This window comes from Somniosus microcephalus, chromosome 3 (genome assembly GCF_052327205.1).
Source record: "Somniosus microcephalus isolate GS21.2 chromosome 3, FLI_Smic_1.0, whole genome shotgun sequence".
NCBI lineage: Eukaryota > Metazoa > Chordata > Chondrichthyes > Squaliformes > Somniosidae > Somniosus > Somniosus microcephalus.
In genome coordinates, this window is record NC_140989.1 from 371,036,401 (window position 1) to 371,053,227 (window position 16,827).

Here is a 16,827-nt window from a genome sequence, read left to right on the forward strand (position 1 = left end):
CACAGTCTAAAGATAAGGGGTAAGCCATTTGGACAGAGATGAGGAGGAATTTCTTTACCCAGAGAGTGGTGAATCTGTGGAATTCTCTACCACAAAAGGCAGTTGAGGCCAATTCATTAAATATATTCAAGAAGGAGTTAGATATATTTCTTAAGCGCCTAAAGGGATCAAGGGATATGGGGAGAAAGCAGGGACAGGGTACTGAATTTGGATGATCAGCCATGATCTCATTAAATGGCAGAGCAGGCTCGAGGGGCCGAATGGCCTCCTCCTGCTCCTATCTTCTATGTTTCTTCACCAATCCTGGCATCATTGTATGCCTTCGTTTTCAATTTGAAAATTGTAGAAACATAGAACATAGAACATAGAAAAATAGGAGCAGGAGTCGGCCATTCGGTCCTTCGAGCCTGATATGATCATGTCTGATCATCTATCTTAATACCATATTCCCGCTCTCTCCCCATACCCCTTCACGCCTTTTGCATCTAGAAATCCATCTATCTCCTACTTAAATATATTCAGTAACTTGGCCTCCACAGCCTTCTGGGGTAGAGAATTCCACAGGTTCACCACCCTCTGAGTGAAGGAATTTCTCCTCATCTCAGTCCTAAATGTCCTACCCCGTAACCTGAGACTGTGACCCCTCGTTCTAGAGCCCCCAGCCAGGGGAAACATCCTCCCTGCATCCAGTCTGTCTAGTCATAGAAACATAGAAGATAGGAGCAGGAGTAGGGCATTCGGCCCCTCGAGCCTGCTCCGCCATTCAATGCGATCAAGGCTGATCATCCAAATTCAGTACCCTGTCCCTGCCTTCTCTCCATATCCCTTGATCCCCTTAGCCTTAAGAAATATATCTAACTCCTTGTCCTGTCAGAATTTTATACATTTCAATGTGATCCCCTCTCATTCTTCTAAACTCTAGTGAATACAGGCCTAGTCAACCCAATCTCTCCTCATACGACAGTCATGCCATCCCAGGAATCAGCCTGGTGAACCTTCGCTGCACTCCCTCTATGGCAAGTATATCCTTTCTGAGGTAAGGAGACCAAAACTGCACACAGTGCTCCAGGTGTGGTCTCACCAAGGCCCTGTACAACTGTAGTAAGACATCCTTGCTCCTGTACTCAAATCCTCTTGCAATGAAGGCCAACATACCATTTGCCTTCCTAACTGCTTGCTGCACCTGCATGTTTGCTTTCAGTGACTGGCGTACAAGGACACCCAGGTCCCTTTGTACATCAACATTTCCCAATCTATCACCATTTAAATAATACTCTACCTTTCTGTTTTTCCTACCGAAGTGGATAACTTCACATTTATCCACGTTATACTGCATCTGCCATGTATTTGCCCACTCACTCAACTTGTCTATGTCGCCTTGAAGCCTCTTTGCCTCCTCCTCACAACTCACAATCCCACCTAGTTTTGTGTCACCAGCAAACTTGGAAATATTACATTTGGTTCCCTCATCCAAATCATTGATATATATTGTGAATAGCTGGGGCCCAAGCACTGATCCCTGCGGTACCCCACTAGTCACCGCCTGCCACCCCGAAAAAGACCCACTTATTCCTACTCTCTGTTTCCTGTCTGTGAACCAATTTTCAATCCATGCCAGTATATTACCCCCAATCTCATGTGCTTTAATTTTGCACACTAACCTCTTATGTGGGACTTTATCAAAGGCCTTCTGAAAATCCAAATACACCAGATCCACTGGTTCTCCCTTTTCTATTCTACCAGTTACATCCTCAAACACGATTTCCCTTTCATAAATCCATGTTGACATTGTCTAATCCCATTGATATTTTCTAAGTGTCCTGTAATCACATCCTTTATAATAGACTCTAGCAATTTCCCTACTGCTGTGTCCAATTCTGGTAACATTCTCGCCAAGAAGTGCCAGGCAATGATTATCTCCAACAAGCGAGAGCCTAACCACCTCCCCTTGATATTCAATGGCATTACCATCGCCGAATCCCCACCATCAACATCCTGGGGGGTTACCATTAACCAGAAACTTAACTGGACCAGCCACATAAATACTGTGGCAAAAAGAGCAGGTCAGAGGCTGGGTATTCTTTTTTTTAATTCATTGATGGGATGTGGGCGTCGCTGGCTAGGCCTGCATTTAGTGCCCATCCCTAATTGCCCTTGAGAAGATGGTGGTGAGCCGCCTTCTTGAACCGCTGCAGTCCATATGGTGTAGGTACACCCACAATGCTGTTAGGAAGGGAGTTCCAGGATTTTGGCCCAGCGACAGTGAATGAAAGGCGATACAGTTCCAAGTCAGGATGGTGTGTGGCTTGGAGGGGAACTTGTATGTGGTGATGTTCCCATGCGTCTGCTGCCCTTGTCCTTCTAAGTGGTGGAGGTCGCGGGTTTGGAAGGTGCTGTTGAAGGAGCTTTGGCGAATTGCTGCAGTGCATCTTGTAGATGGTACACACTGCAGCCACAGTGCGCCAGTGGTGGAGGGAGTGAATGTTGAAGGTGGTGGATGGAGTGCCAATCAAGCGGACTGCTCTATCCTGAATGGTGTCGAGCTTCTTGAGTGTTGTTGGAGCTGCACTCATCCAGGCAAGTGGAGAGTGTAATGTATGTACCTTTAAGGGGGGAACTACTTTCTACAGCTCATGTATACTGTAGTACTGGCAGTGACCACACCTGTATATAACGCTGAGTAGTAATCTGTTGTTTCAGTTGCAGTTTGAACCACGTTGAGTAAACACGTGTTGTACCGTTCTCTGCAGTCCTTTTCTTATTATTACACGGACGAAACAGTGGCGACGAGCAAGTTCGAAACTACCTGCAACTCTGCATCACCTCCCAGGGATTCGCTCCTGGAGAACAGTGGAAGGAGGTCGAGTCCAGAAGCACGGGCGTCAACCACGGGCAACCGCCCAGTCATCCAGCGGAGATTTGAGCATCGCAGGGGAGGCTGTCGAGAGCCAGGCTTGGCTTTCCAGTCACGGTGGTCCAGCGAAACAGGCTGGCAACAGGTACTGCGCAGACCCCTCCCGGACAGCGACTGGCTAGAGCCCGACCGAGCGGCACAGAAAAAGGCCGAGCAGCGTCGACGGGGGGGAGAGAGAGAGGGCAGAGCGCACAGGGTGCAGCCGGTGTTCAGGACCGAGCGGCGTCAACGGGGGAGAGAGGTGAGAGAGAGCAGAGCGCAGCCGGTGGTCAAGGGGCAAGCAGCGTCAACGGGGGAGAGAGGCGCGCAGGAAAATGCGAGGCGCTGCCATTGCCACGAGGACCGCAGAGAGTGGCGTTGGCAGCAGCGCAGGAGCAGTGCACGAAACCCACAGGGCAGCGCCATTTGCCACGAGGACCGCCGAGAGCGACGTTGGCAGCAGCGTGGGAGACGCCATTTTAAGCCACAGCGGGGAAGAAAGGAAAGCGCGGGAGACGCCATGTGAAGCCAGTCTAACCACACCCAAAAATGCCGAAGAGTGGCAGTATCACAATGTTCGACAATGAAGTCGATGATTGGACGACATATGTCGAATGCATAGAAGTATACTGCAAGGCGAATGAAGTGCCAGATGACAAGAAAGCGCTGGTATTGTTGAATTCAATGGGTGCAAAAATGTATGGCTTACTACGAAACCTAGTAACCCCAGAGAAGCCAGTAGAAAAGGATTTTGAAAACATCGTGTCAATCCTACAGGACCACTTAAACCCCACACCGCTGCTGATAGCAGAAAGATTTAAGTTTCACAAAAGGAACCAGCATAAAGATGAAAGTAATGCTGAGTATTTAACGGAACTGCGCAAGCTATCGAAACACTGCCAGTTTGGAACGGGACTAACAGATACTTTAAGGGACAAGTTTGTATGTGGGCTTCAAAGTGAAGGAACCCAGAAATGGCTTCTATCAGAAAAGGATCTTATGCTGGACAAGGCTTTCAGCATTGCAGTATCACACGAAGCAGCAGCACGGGGCGCTGCAGAGATACAACGGAGACCGCAAGAATATGGCACAAATGAAATGTCATACGGGACAGTGAAGTGCTATTGCTGCGGCAGAACAACACACGACCATAATGATTGCTGGTTCAAGGACAAAGTGTGCAGACAGTGTGGAAAAGTAGGACACATAGCAAGAGTCTGCAGGTCAGGAAAGAAAACCAGCAGCAAGAAATCTCCACAGGAGAAGTACAAGAAGGTACATAAGGTGACGGAGAGTAGTTCAGACAAACAGAAGAGTGATACAGACTCTGGAAGCAAGGAGCTGGGTTATCTGAAACTACATAATGTCATCAAAATGGAGGATCACCAAACTATCTGGGTCACGCTCAAGATAGCAGGAGTCCAAGTGAAAATGGAATTGGACACTGGATCAGCCCTAACAGGCATAAACCGAAGGGACTACAAGCGGCTATTCTCACATATACCCTTGAGAGATACAAAGATTGTCTTGAAGATGTACACGGGGCAAAAAGTCTACGCCAAAGGAAAAATAAGGGTGAACGTTATATATAACGGCAAGGAAACACCAAAAATGGACCTATATGTATTGCCAGATGGAGGACCACCAATACTAGGACGTGAATGGATCCGGAAGATACAGCTAGATTGGCATTCCATACAAGCACTGACTGTAGATGCCAAAAAGGATGATGACGTCACACCTGGACGACTGTCAAAAATGCTAACTGACGCACAAGAAGTGTTCCAGCAGGGACTCGGAACACTAAAAGGCATAACAGCGACGATCAAAATAGAGGAAAATGCAAGCCCAAAGTTTTTTAAGGTCAGACCGGTACCTTATGCGATCCGCCCAGCCGTCGAAGCAGAGCTGGAAGGTTTGGAACGTTCAGGAGTACTGTCCAAAGTGGACTGGAGCGAGTGGGCTACACCCATCGTTCCTGTAATGAAGAGGTCATTGAGTAATACGCCTGGGGAACCAAAGAAGGTTCGCATCTGTGGGGACTTTAAGGTGACAGTGAACCCAGTCCTTCACACTGTACAATATCCGCTTCCACGGATTGAAGATATTTTCGCCTCGCTATCTGGAGGGAAACGCTTCACTAAGATTGATCTGGCCCAGGCGTACCTGCAAATGGAGGTAGAAGAAGCCTTGAACAGTACCTTACGATCAACACTCATAAAGGTCTCTACCAATACAACCGGCTGGTGTCCGGGGTAGCATCAGCTCCGGCTATTTGGCAAAGGGCAATGGAACAAGTCCTGCAAGGGATTCCAGGCACCCAGTGTTATTTGGACAACATCCTGGTCACGGGCGAAAATGACAGTGATCACCTCGCCAACCTGGAGCAGGTGCTCACTAGATTGAAGGAATATGGGCTCCGAGCTAATTGCCACAAATACGAGTTTTTCCAGAAGCAGATCTCGTATTGTGGCCACGTTATTGATAAAGAGGGGTTACATAAGTCCCCTGAAAAGATTGAGGCAGTAGTCAAGGCTCCAGCACCGGAAAATGTGTCACAACTGAGGTCGTTCCTCGGGCTGGTGAACTACTACCATATGTTCTTGCCGAATTTGTCTACCGTACTACACCCACTGAACACCCTACTGCAAACGGGGGTACCATGGAAGTGGAGTGACGAATGTAAACGAGCTTTCCAGAAGAGCAAAGCATTGATCACATCAAAAGAGGTGTTGGCTCATAAGAACATAAGAACATAAGAAATAGGAGCAGGAGTAGGCCAATCGGCCCCTCGAGCCTGCTCCACCATTCAATAAGATCATGGCTGATCTGATCCTAACCGCCAATCTACTATCACAGAACCATCTCCTGAATCTAACAGAATTAGACACACGAAATAGGAGCAGGATCAGGCTACACGGCCCCTGGGCCCGCTCCGCTACCCACAGGGCCATGACCGATCCAAACCTAGACTCATGTCCAAATTCCTGCCCGCTCCCCGTAACCCTTAATTTCCTTTACTTCTAGGAAACTGTCTATTTCTGTTTTAAATTTATGTAATGATGCAGCTTCTACAGCTTTTTGGGGCAGGATATTCCATGGACCTACCACCCTCTGAGTGAAGTGGTTCCTCCTCATCTCAGTTTTGAAAGAGCAGCCCCTTATTCTAAGATTTTGCCCCCTAGTTCTAGTTTCAACCATCATCGGGAACATTCTCCCCGCATCCACCCAATCCAACCCCTTCACAATCTTATATGTTTCAATAAGATCGCCTCTCATTCTTCTGAACTCCAATGAGTAGTGTCCCAATCTACTCAACCTCTCCTCATATGTCCATCCCCTCATCCCCGGGATTAACCGAGTGAACCTTCTTTGTACTGACTCGAGAGCAAGTATGTCTTTTCTTAAGTTTGAACACCAAAACTGTATGCAGTATTCCAGGTGCGGTCTCACCAATACCTTGTAAAATTCATTTCAACCCAGCACTACCAATTCGGTTGGCGTGTGATGCATCACCCTATGGCATTGGAGCGGTGCTGTCGCACAAATTCCCGGACGGCTCGGTGAGGCCAGTAGCCTTTGCGTCTCGGTCACTAACCTCAGCCGAGCGTAACTATGCCCAGATTGACAGGGAGGCCCTCAGCCTAGTGCGGGGAGTGAAAAAGTTCAATCACTATCTACACGGGCAGAAGTTCACCTTGCTGACTGACCACCAACAACTTGTCTCCATCTTTAATCCAAAGAAGGGCGTTCCGGTGATGACTGCGCAACGACTACAAAGATGGTCCCTTTTTCTAGGGGCGCACCAATATGAAATCGAGTATAAGGGCACGAAACAGCATGGAAACGCTGATGGGCTATCACGCCTGCCACTGCCTACTGCGGAGGAAGCACCAGCAGTGGATCCTGTCGAAATATTTCATTCGACTATAATTGAATGCTTGCCAGTAACTAATGCTGGTATAGAGAAGGAGACCCAAAATGACCCGACACTGTCTCGGGTATATGATTTGATGGTGAAGGGATGGCCAGCACATGGCGACTCACTGTTGCCAGCATTCTCATCCAGAAGAGAACAGCTGTCAGTATGCCAGGGGACCTTGATGTGTGGATCCCGAGTGGTAATTCCACCCAAGTTAAGGGAGAGAGTGCTCAATGAGCTTCACGAAGGTCATCTGGGAGGGGTGAAAATGAAAGGCCTTGCTAGGGCTTATGTGTGGTGACCGGAGATCGATCAGCAAATCGAGGACCTGACAAAGAGCTGCTCAGGATGCCAGAAGGTCCAAAATGCACCACCACATGCCCCTCTACACCCATGGGAGTGGCCCTCATCTCCATGGCAACGGGTGTATATTGATTTTGCTGGTCCATTCATGGACTCAATGTTTTTAATAGCCGTGGATGCGCACTCGAAATAGCCTGAGGTGATCAAAATGTCCTCCACCACCACGGAGAAAACTATTGCAGTCCTACGGACCATTTTTGCCAGGAATGGCTTGCCAGAGCAGATTTGCTCTGATAACGGACCACAGTTTGTGTCCGAAGAGTTTCGAAGTTTTATGAAAAGGAATGGGGTAAGGCATTACACATCCGCCCCGTATCATCCAGCCACAAATGGATTGGCTGAGAGGTTCGTACAAACCTTTAAAAAAGCAGTAAAGGCCACGTGCGATGACGACATTCCACTGCAGCATAAGGTGGACAATTTCCTGTTAGCCTACAGAAATGCGACACATGCAGTCACCAACCAGGCCCCGGCCATGATGTTCTTTAACCGAAGGTTGAGATCTCGTCTGGATTTGCTCAGACCAAATGTACGAAGAGGTGTTGAGAGTAAGCAATTCCAGCACATCAATGAGAAGCCGACAAGGAGCTTCAATGTAGGGCAACCAGTCTTGGCCCGCGACTACCGAACAGAGAAATGGCAACCAGGAACGATATGCACACGGCAGGGGCCACTAATGTACACAGTGGACGTTGGGGAGAGCATCGTGAAACGCCATGCTGACCAGATCCTAGAGTCACAGGAACGAGTCAACCCCATGCCTCGCCCATACGTACCTGGTGATGAACCCGATGTACAGGTAGCATCTACCCCAGAAACAGTAGCATCGGAAGCTGATGAACCAACCGACGACAGGGGGCCAGAATCGCCTCCGCACCAAGAGCAAGACACTCGGGAAAGGCGCTATCCAGAAAGGATCAGGAAGCCTCCCCAAAGACTGAATTTATAAATAGACTATTTTCAGCTAATGTTGCATGTTAAAAGTGTTAATTGCAATTAGTTTGATATTTAATTGTTAAATGAGTGTTATTGTACTGTTAATCTAAAAGGGGAGGAATTGTAATGTATGTACCTTTAAGGAGGGAACTGCTTTCTACAGCTCATGTATACTGTAGTACCGGCAGTGACCACACCTGTATATAACGCTGGGTAGTAATCTGTTGTTTCAGTTGCAGTTTGAACCACGTTGAGTAAACATGTGTTGTACCGTTCTCTGCAGTCCTTTTCTTATTATTGCACGGACGTAACAGAGAGTATTCCATCACACTCCTGACTTGTGCCTTGTAGATGGTGGAAAGGCTTTGGGGAGTCAGGAGGTGAGACACGCGCCACAGAATTCCCAGCCTCGGGCCTGCTCTTGTAGCCACAGTGTTTATATGGCTAGTCAAGTTCAGTTTCTGATCAATGGTAACCCCCAGGATGTTGATAGTGGGGGATTCAATGATCCTAATGCCATTGAATGTCAAGGGGAGATGGTTAGAGTCTCGCTTGTTGGAGAGCTGCTCTAAGGAGAACAATCCCAGCTTCTCCAGTCTCTCCACATAACTGAAGTCCTCATCCCTGGGACCATTCTAGTAAATCTTCTCCATACCCTCTCCAAGGCCTTGACATCCTTCCTAAAGTGTTGTGCCCAGAATTGGACACAATACTCCAGCTGGGGCCACAACCGGAGATTTTTAAAGGTTCACCATAACTTCCTTTCTTTTGTACTCTATGCCTCTGTTAATAAAGCCAAGGATCCACAAGTTTTTTTAACAGCTTTCGCAACTTGTCCTGCCACTTTCAAAGATTTGTGTACATATACCCTCTAGGCTACTGCATTCCTGCACCCCTTTAGTTTATATTGCCTCTCATTCTTCTGACCAAAATGTATCACTTCGCACATATTAAACTTCATCTGCCGCGTGTCTGCCCATTTCACCAGTCTGTCTATGTCTGTTACTATCCTCCTCATTATTTATTACATTTCTGAGTTTTGCAGGATCTGCAAACTTTGAAATTGTGCCCTGTACACCCAAATCCAGGTCATTCATATATATATCAAAAAGAGCAGTGGTCCTAATACCCCTCTGGGGAACACCACTGTATACTTCCCTCCAGTCTGTGAAACAACCGTTCACCTCTGCTCTCTGCTTTCTGTCCCTTGGCTAATTTTGTTTCCATGCTGCCACTGTCCCTTTAAATCCCAGGGGCTTCAATTTTACTAACAAATCTATTATGGGGCACTTTGTCAAACACCTTTTGAAAGTCCATATACACAACATCAACCGCACTGGCCTCATCAATCCACTTTGTTACTTCATCAAAGAACTCAATCAAGTTAGTCAAATACGATTTGCCTTTAACAAGCCCATGCTGGTTTTCATTTATTAGTCCATGCTTCTCCAAATGCCAATTAATTGTGTCCCAGATTATTGTCTCTAAAAGTTTCCCCACCACCGAGGTTAGGCTGACTGGCCTGTAGTTGCTGGGTTTATCCCTCGCCCCTTTTTTTAAACAGGGTGTAACATTTGCAATCCTCCAGTCCTCTGGCACCACACCTGTATCTGAGGAGGATTGGAAAACTGTGGCCCGTACCTCTGTAATTTCCACCCTTACTTCTTTCAGCAACCTAGGATGCATCCTATCCGGACCGGGTGACTTACCCACTCTAGTTACCTGACAGCCTTTCGAGGACCTCCTTTAATTCATTTTTTTATCTGATCCAGTATCCTGGAAACCTGCTTGTTTACCATAGCTTTGACAAAGTCCTCTTCCTTGGTAAACACCGATGCAAAGTACTCATTTAGTCACCCTTTCTTTGGCTATCCTTTTACTATTTATGTGTTTATAAAAGGCTTTTGACTTCCCTTCTATGTTAGCCGCTTATCTATTCTCATACCCTCTTTGCCCCTCTTATTCCCTTTTTTAGATCTCCTCTGTCCATCTATATATGGTGTCCTGGCCAATATTTATCCCTCAATCAACATCTAAAAACAGATGATCTGGTCATTATCTCATTGCTGTTTGTGGGACCTTGCTGTGCACAAATTGGCTGCCGCGTTTCCTACATTACAACAGTGACTACACTTCAAAAATACTTCACTGGCTGGAAAGCGCTTTGGGACGTCTGGTGGCTGTGAAAGGCGCTATAGAAATACAAGTCTTTTAAGTCTTTCTTACAACTGTCATAAGGCTCCTTTTTCTGTCTCATTTTACCCTCTTGTGTCATCCAGAGAGTGCTAGTTTCAGAAGCCCTTCCTTTCCCCCTCATGGGAACGTGTTTATTCTGTACTCGAGCCAACTCCTCTTTGAAGGCCTCCATTGCTCAATTACTATTTTCCCTACCATTTCTGATTCCAATCCATTGGGTCAGATCCCTTTTCAACTCACTGAAGTTAGCCTTCCTTCAGTTAAGTGCTTTTATTCTTGATTGTCCCTTGTCCTGCTCCATAACTATTCTAAACCTGATGATATTAGGCTCACTGTTAACCAAATGCTCCCCCATTGAAACATACTCCATTTGCCCCACTTCATTCCCCAGAACCAGATCCAGCACTGCTTCCTTCCTCGTTGGGCTGGAAACACACTGATCAAGAAAGTTCTCTTGTACACATCTTGCTGCTAAAACACTGGTGATTTAACGACATGTGGCGTTATTAATACGCAAATCATCCAGTGAGTTCAGGGGATGTAGCGATAGGCCGTGAGTCACGAAACTCCACAACTTGCTGGTCGATTTACGTCGCTCCGCAGTTTGATCCACACAAACGGCATCTCGCCCTCAACATCCCCGTTACTTTTAAGAACTTGCTAGATTTGCACATTAATTGCCTGTTAAACTCGCCACAGAAAGTTAGAGCTGGTAATTAACAGCGTAAGTATCTTTTAATCACATGGCAATCAATTTTTTTTTCTTTCTTGCTGGCTCTTTTATTTTCTCTCTCTTAATCCATGCGGTGTGGTAGCAGAGTGGTTCTGTTACAGGACTTGTAATCCAGAGGCCTGGACTAATGATCCTGAGATGTGAGTTCAAATCCCACCATGGCAGCTGCTTCATCAATAACCTTCCCTCCATCAGAAGGTCAGAAGTGGGGATGTTCACTGATGATTGCACAGTGTTCAGTTCCATTCGCAACTCCTCAGATAATGAAGCAGTCCATGCCCACCTGCAGACCTTAATAACCACCACATTCTCAAGGGCAATTAGAGTTGGGCACAGCACAGACCTGAGCGGGAGCAGCGGAGGTAGAAAGGGAGCTGAGCGGCAACTTAATAAAAAACAGAAAGAAGGAGTGACATCACAGGAGAGCAGGAGGGGCAGTATAAATCGAGCGGGAGGCCCAGTGAGAGTGCAGGCTGGAGCAGTGGTGGGAGCGAGGAGGCAGAGGATAAATCGAGCGGGAGGCCCAGAGAGAGTGCAGGCCGGAGCAGTGGTGGGAGCGAGGAGGCAGAGGATAAATCGAGCGGGAGGCCCAGAGAGAGTGCAGGCCGGAGCAGTGGTGGGAGCGAGGAGAGGGAGTATAAATTGAGCGGGAGGCCCAGAGAGAGTGCAGGCTGGAGCAGCGGCAGTGAGGAAGGGAAGTATAAATCGAGCGGAGCAGCGAGGAGGCGGAGTATAAATCGAGCAGGAGGCCCAGTGAGAGTGCAGGCCGGAGCAGCGTCAGTGAAGAGGCGGAGTATAAATCGAGCGGGAGGCCCAGAGAGAGTGCAGGCCGGAGGAGGAGGGGCAGTATAAATTAAGCGGGAGGCCCAGTGAGAGTGCAGGCCGGAGCAGCGGCAGTGAGGAGGGGCAGTATAAATCGAGCGGGAGGTCCAGTGAGAGTGCAGGCCGGAGGAGTGGTGGGAGCGAGGAGGCGGAGGATAAATCAAGCGGGAGGCCCAGTGAGAGTGCAGGCCGGAGGAGTGGTGGGAGCGAGGAGGCGGAGGATAAATCAAGCGGGAGGCCCAGTGAGAGTGCAGGCCGGAGGAGTGGCGGCAGTGAGGAGGTGGAGGATAAATCGAGCGGGAGGCCCAGTGAGAGCGCAGGCCGGAGCAGTGGTCGGAGCGAGGAGGTGGAGGATAAATCGAGCGGGAGGCCCAGTGAGAGTGCAGGCCGGAGGAGTGGCGGCAGTGAGGAGGTGGAGGATAAATCGAGCGGGAGGCCCAGTGAGAGTGCAGGCCGGAGGAGTGGTGGGAGCGAGGAGGCGGAGGATAAATCAAGCGGGAGGCCCAGTGAGAGCGCAGGCCGGAGCAGTGGTCGGAGCGAGGAGGCGGAGGATAAATCGAGCGGGAGGCATCAGCGAAAACAACAACTGCAAAACAGCTAAAGTGATGTCACAAGCAGGGAATGAGCTGATTGGTGAGTAACTGGTAAGTGTTTCTAGTTAATAGTCTATTAAGTAAGGGTATGGCAGGGCAGCTCAATCCCATGGAATGCACATCCTGTGCCATGTGGGGACTCCAGGATGCTTCCCGTGTCCTGGGCAACCACGTGTGCAGGTTGTGTCGTCGGCTGGAGGAGCTCGAACCCTGGGTTTTGGAGCTTGAGCAGCAGCTGGTGTCACTGCGGTGCATCCATGAGGCTGAGAGTTACATGGATAGCATGTTTCAGGAGGTGGTCACCCCGCAGATAAAGAGTGTGCAGGCAGAGAGGAAATGGGTGACCACCAGACAGAAGAGGAGGACCAGGCAGGTAGTGCAGGAGTCCCCTGAGTGCATCTCACTCTCCAACCAGTATTCGGTTCTGAGTACTGGTGAGGGCGATGGTTCCTTTGGGGAGTGCAGCCAGAGCCAAGTTCACGGCACCAAGGGTTGCTCAGCTGTGCAAGGGGGGAGGAAGTAGAGTGGGAGAGCAATAGTGGTAGGGGATTCGATAGTTAGGGGTGCAGACAGGCGTTTCTGCGGCCGCAGACGTGACCCCAGGATGGTATGTTGCCTCCCTGGTTCCAGGGTCAAGGGTGTCACTGAACGTCTGCAGGGCATTCTGAGGGGGGAGGGTGAACAGCCAGAGGTTGTGGTCCATATCGGTACCAATGACATAGGTAGGAAGAGGGATGAGGTCCTGCAGGCAGAGTTTAGGGAGCTAGGAAAGAGGTTAACAAGCAGGATCTCAAAGGTACTAATCTGTGGATTACTATCAGTGCCACGTGCCAGTGAGTACAGAAATAGGAAGATAGAGCAGATGAATGCTTGGCCGGAGAGATGGGGTAGGAGGGAGGGCTTTAGATTCCTGAGGAATTGGAACCATTTCTGGGGGAGGTGGGACCTCTACAAGCCAGACGGGTTGCACCTCAACAGGAATGGGACCAATATCCTTGCTGGAGCGCTTGCTAATGCTGTTGGGGAGGGTTTAAACTACTTGGCAGGGGGATGGGAACCTAAGTATAGAGTCAATAGGGAGGGAAGAAAAGCTGGAACTGGAAAACAAAAACGTAGAAAGTAAATTGAAAGGACAGAGGATTCAAGGGCTAGGTAGTAGTCAACAAGGAGTTTGCCTGTACTAAATGGTATATACTTCAATGCAAGGAGTGTAGCGAACAAGGCAGATGAGCTGAGGGCACAGGTAGATACTTGGGACTATGATATTATAGCTATTACAGAGACGTGGCTGAAAGAGGGGCAGGTATGGCAGCTCAACATTCCTGGTTACAGGATTTTCAGGCGGGATAGAGAGGGAGGTAAAAAGGGAGGGGGGGTCGCGGTATTGATTAAAGAAACTATTACAGCTGTGAGGATGGATGATATGTTGGAGGGATCATCAAACGAGGCCATATGGGTCGAATTGAACAACAAAAAAGGGGCGATCACACTGCTGGGAGTTTACTACAGACCCCCAAACAGTGAGAGGGAGATAGAAGAACAAATATGTAGACAAATTTCTGAGAAGTGCAAAAACTATAGGACAGTAATAGTAGGGGATTTCAACTACCCCAATATTAACTTGGATAAAGTTAGTGTGAAGGGTATAGAGGGTGCGGAATTAAAATGTATCTAGGAGAACTTTTTTAGCCAGTATGTAGCAAGCCCAACAAGGGAGGGGGCGGTTCTAGACTTAGTTTTAGGGAATGAAGCTGGGCAGGTAGAAGGCGTATCAGTGGGGGAGCATTTTGGTGCTAGTGACCATAATTCTGTTAGATTTTATGTAGTTATGGAAAAGGACAAGGATAGACCAGGAATAAAAATTCTAAATTGGGGAAAAGCAAATTTTGCTAAGCTCAGAGGGGATTTAGCCATAGTGGACTGGAAACAGCTGCTTGAAGGTAAATCAGTGTCAGAGCAGTGGGAGGCATTTAAGGAGGAGATCTGAAGGGTTCAGACCAAGTATGTGCCCTTAAAGAAAAAAGGTGGGACTAACAAATCTAGAGCCCCCTGGATGTCTAGGGACATACAGGGTAGGATAAAGAAAAAAAGGGAGGCGTATGACAGATACCGAGGGCTAAATACTCCAGAATCTTTAGAGGAGTACAGAAAGTGCAGGGGTGCAATTAAAAAGGATATTAGGAAAGCAAAGAGAGAGCATGAAAAATTATTGGCAAGTAAAATCAAGGAAAACCCAAAGATGTTTCATAAATATATTAAGAGTAAGAGGATAACTGAAGAAAGGGTAGGGCCTATTAAAGATCATGAGGGTAATCTGTGTGTGTGGAGGTGGGAGACGTCGGTAGGGTTCATAATGAATACTTTGCGTCTGTTTTCACAAAGGAGAGGGACGAAGCAGACATTGCTATCAGTGGGGAGGAGTGTGAAATATTAAATAAAATAAACATAGTGAGAGAGGAAGTATTAAGGGGTTTAGCATCTTTAAAGGTGGATAAATCCCCAGGCCCGGATGAAATGTATCCCAGGCTGTTAAGCGAAGCTAAAGAGGAAATAGCAGAGGCCCTGACCATCATTTTCGAATCCTCTCTGGCTTCAGGTGTGGTGCCGGAGAACTGGAGGACTGCTAATGTGGTACCCTTGTTTAAAAAGGGAGAAAAGAATAGACCGAGTAATTACAGGCCAGTCAGCCTAACCTCGGTGGTGGGGAAATTATTGGAAAGAATTCTGAAGGACAGGATAAATCTTCATTTAGAAAGGCACGAAGGCACGGATTAATCAAGGATAGTCAGCACGGATTTGTTAAGGGAAGGTCGTGTCTGACAAACTTGATTGAATTTTTTGAGGAGAAAACAATGAGGGTAGATGAGGGCAGTGCGTTTGATGTAGTATATATGGATTTTAGCAAGGCTTTTGATAAGGTTCCACATGGCAGACTGGTCACGAAGTTAAAAGCCCATGGGATCCAGGGCAAAGTGTCAAGTTGGATTCAAAACTGGCTTGGAGGCAGGAAGCAGAGGGTAATGGTTGATGGGTGTTTTTGAGACTGGAAGGTTGTTTCCAGTGGGGTTCCGCAGGGCTCAGTACTAGGTCCCTTGCTTTTTGTGGTATATATCAATGATCTTGGCTTGAATATAGGGGGTATGATTAAGAAGTTTGCAGATGATACTAAAATCGGCTGTGTGGTGATACTGAAGAAGGAAGCTGTAGACTGCAGGAAGATATCAGTAAATTGGTCAGGTGGGCAGAACAGTGGCAAATGGAATTCAGTCCGGAGAAGTGTGAGGTAATGCATTTGGGGAGGGCTAACAAGGAAAGGGAATACACATTAAATGGTAGGACACTGAGTAGTGTAGAGGAACAAAGGGACCTTGGAGTGCATGTCCACAGATCCATGAAGGTAGCAGGCCAGGTAGATAAGGTGGTTAAGAAGGCATACGGAATGCTTGCCTTTATTAGCCGTGGCACAGAATACAAGAGCACGGGGGTTATGCTTCAACTGTATAAAACACTAGTTAGGCTTCAGCTAGAGTACTGCATGCAGTTCTGGTCACCACATTACAGGAAAGATGTGATTGCACTAGAGAGGGTACAGAGGAGATTTACAAGGATGTTGCTGGGAGTAGAGAATCTTAGCTATGAGGAAAGACTGGATAGGCTGGGTCTGTTTCCCTTGGAACAGAGGAGGCTGAGGGGAGACCTTATTGAGGTGTATAAAATTATGAGGGGCCTAGATAAAGTGGATAGAAAGGACCTGTTTCCCTTAGCAGAGGGGTCAAAAACCAGGGGGCACAGATTTAAAGTAATTGGTGGAAGGTTTAGAGGGGATTTGAGGGGAAGTTTCTTCACCCAGAGGATTGTGGGGGTCTGGAACTCACTGCCTGAAAGGGTGGTAGAGGCAGGAACCCTCACCACATTTAAAAAGTACTTGGATGTGCACTTGGGATGCTGTAACCTGCAGGGCTACGGACCAAGAGCTGGGAAGTGGGATTAGGCTGGATAGCTCTTTGTTGGCCGGCGCGGACACGATGGGCCGAAATGGCCTCCTTCCGTGCTGTAACTTTCTATGATTCTATGATTCTGTGTGCGAACTGGAGTTGGAAAGAGATTTGGACGTGACCATCAATCAGTTAATTAAATACTAGGATTAAGACTGATGTGTGACATCATCCCTGTATTACTGGCTGCCAGGCAGCAATAATGGAGCTAGAGCAAATTGTTTGTTTCACTCCTGTGAGCACAGAACTCGGAGACAAGATTCAGATTAATGAACCTGAATATTGAGACTGGCGACTTGAGAGGCAATTTCCGCCGGGTTCTCCCAAACCGCTGACGTAACTTTGGCAATGCTTTTAGAGCTAGGCTGTTCAGG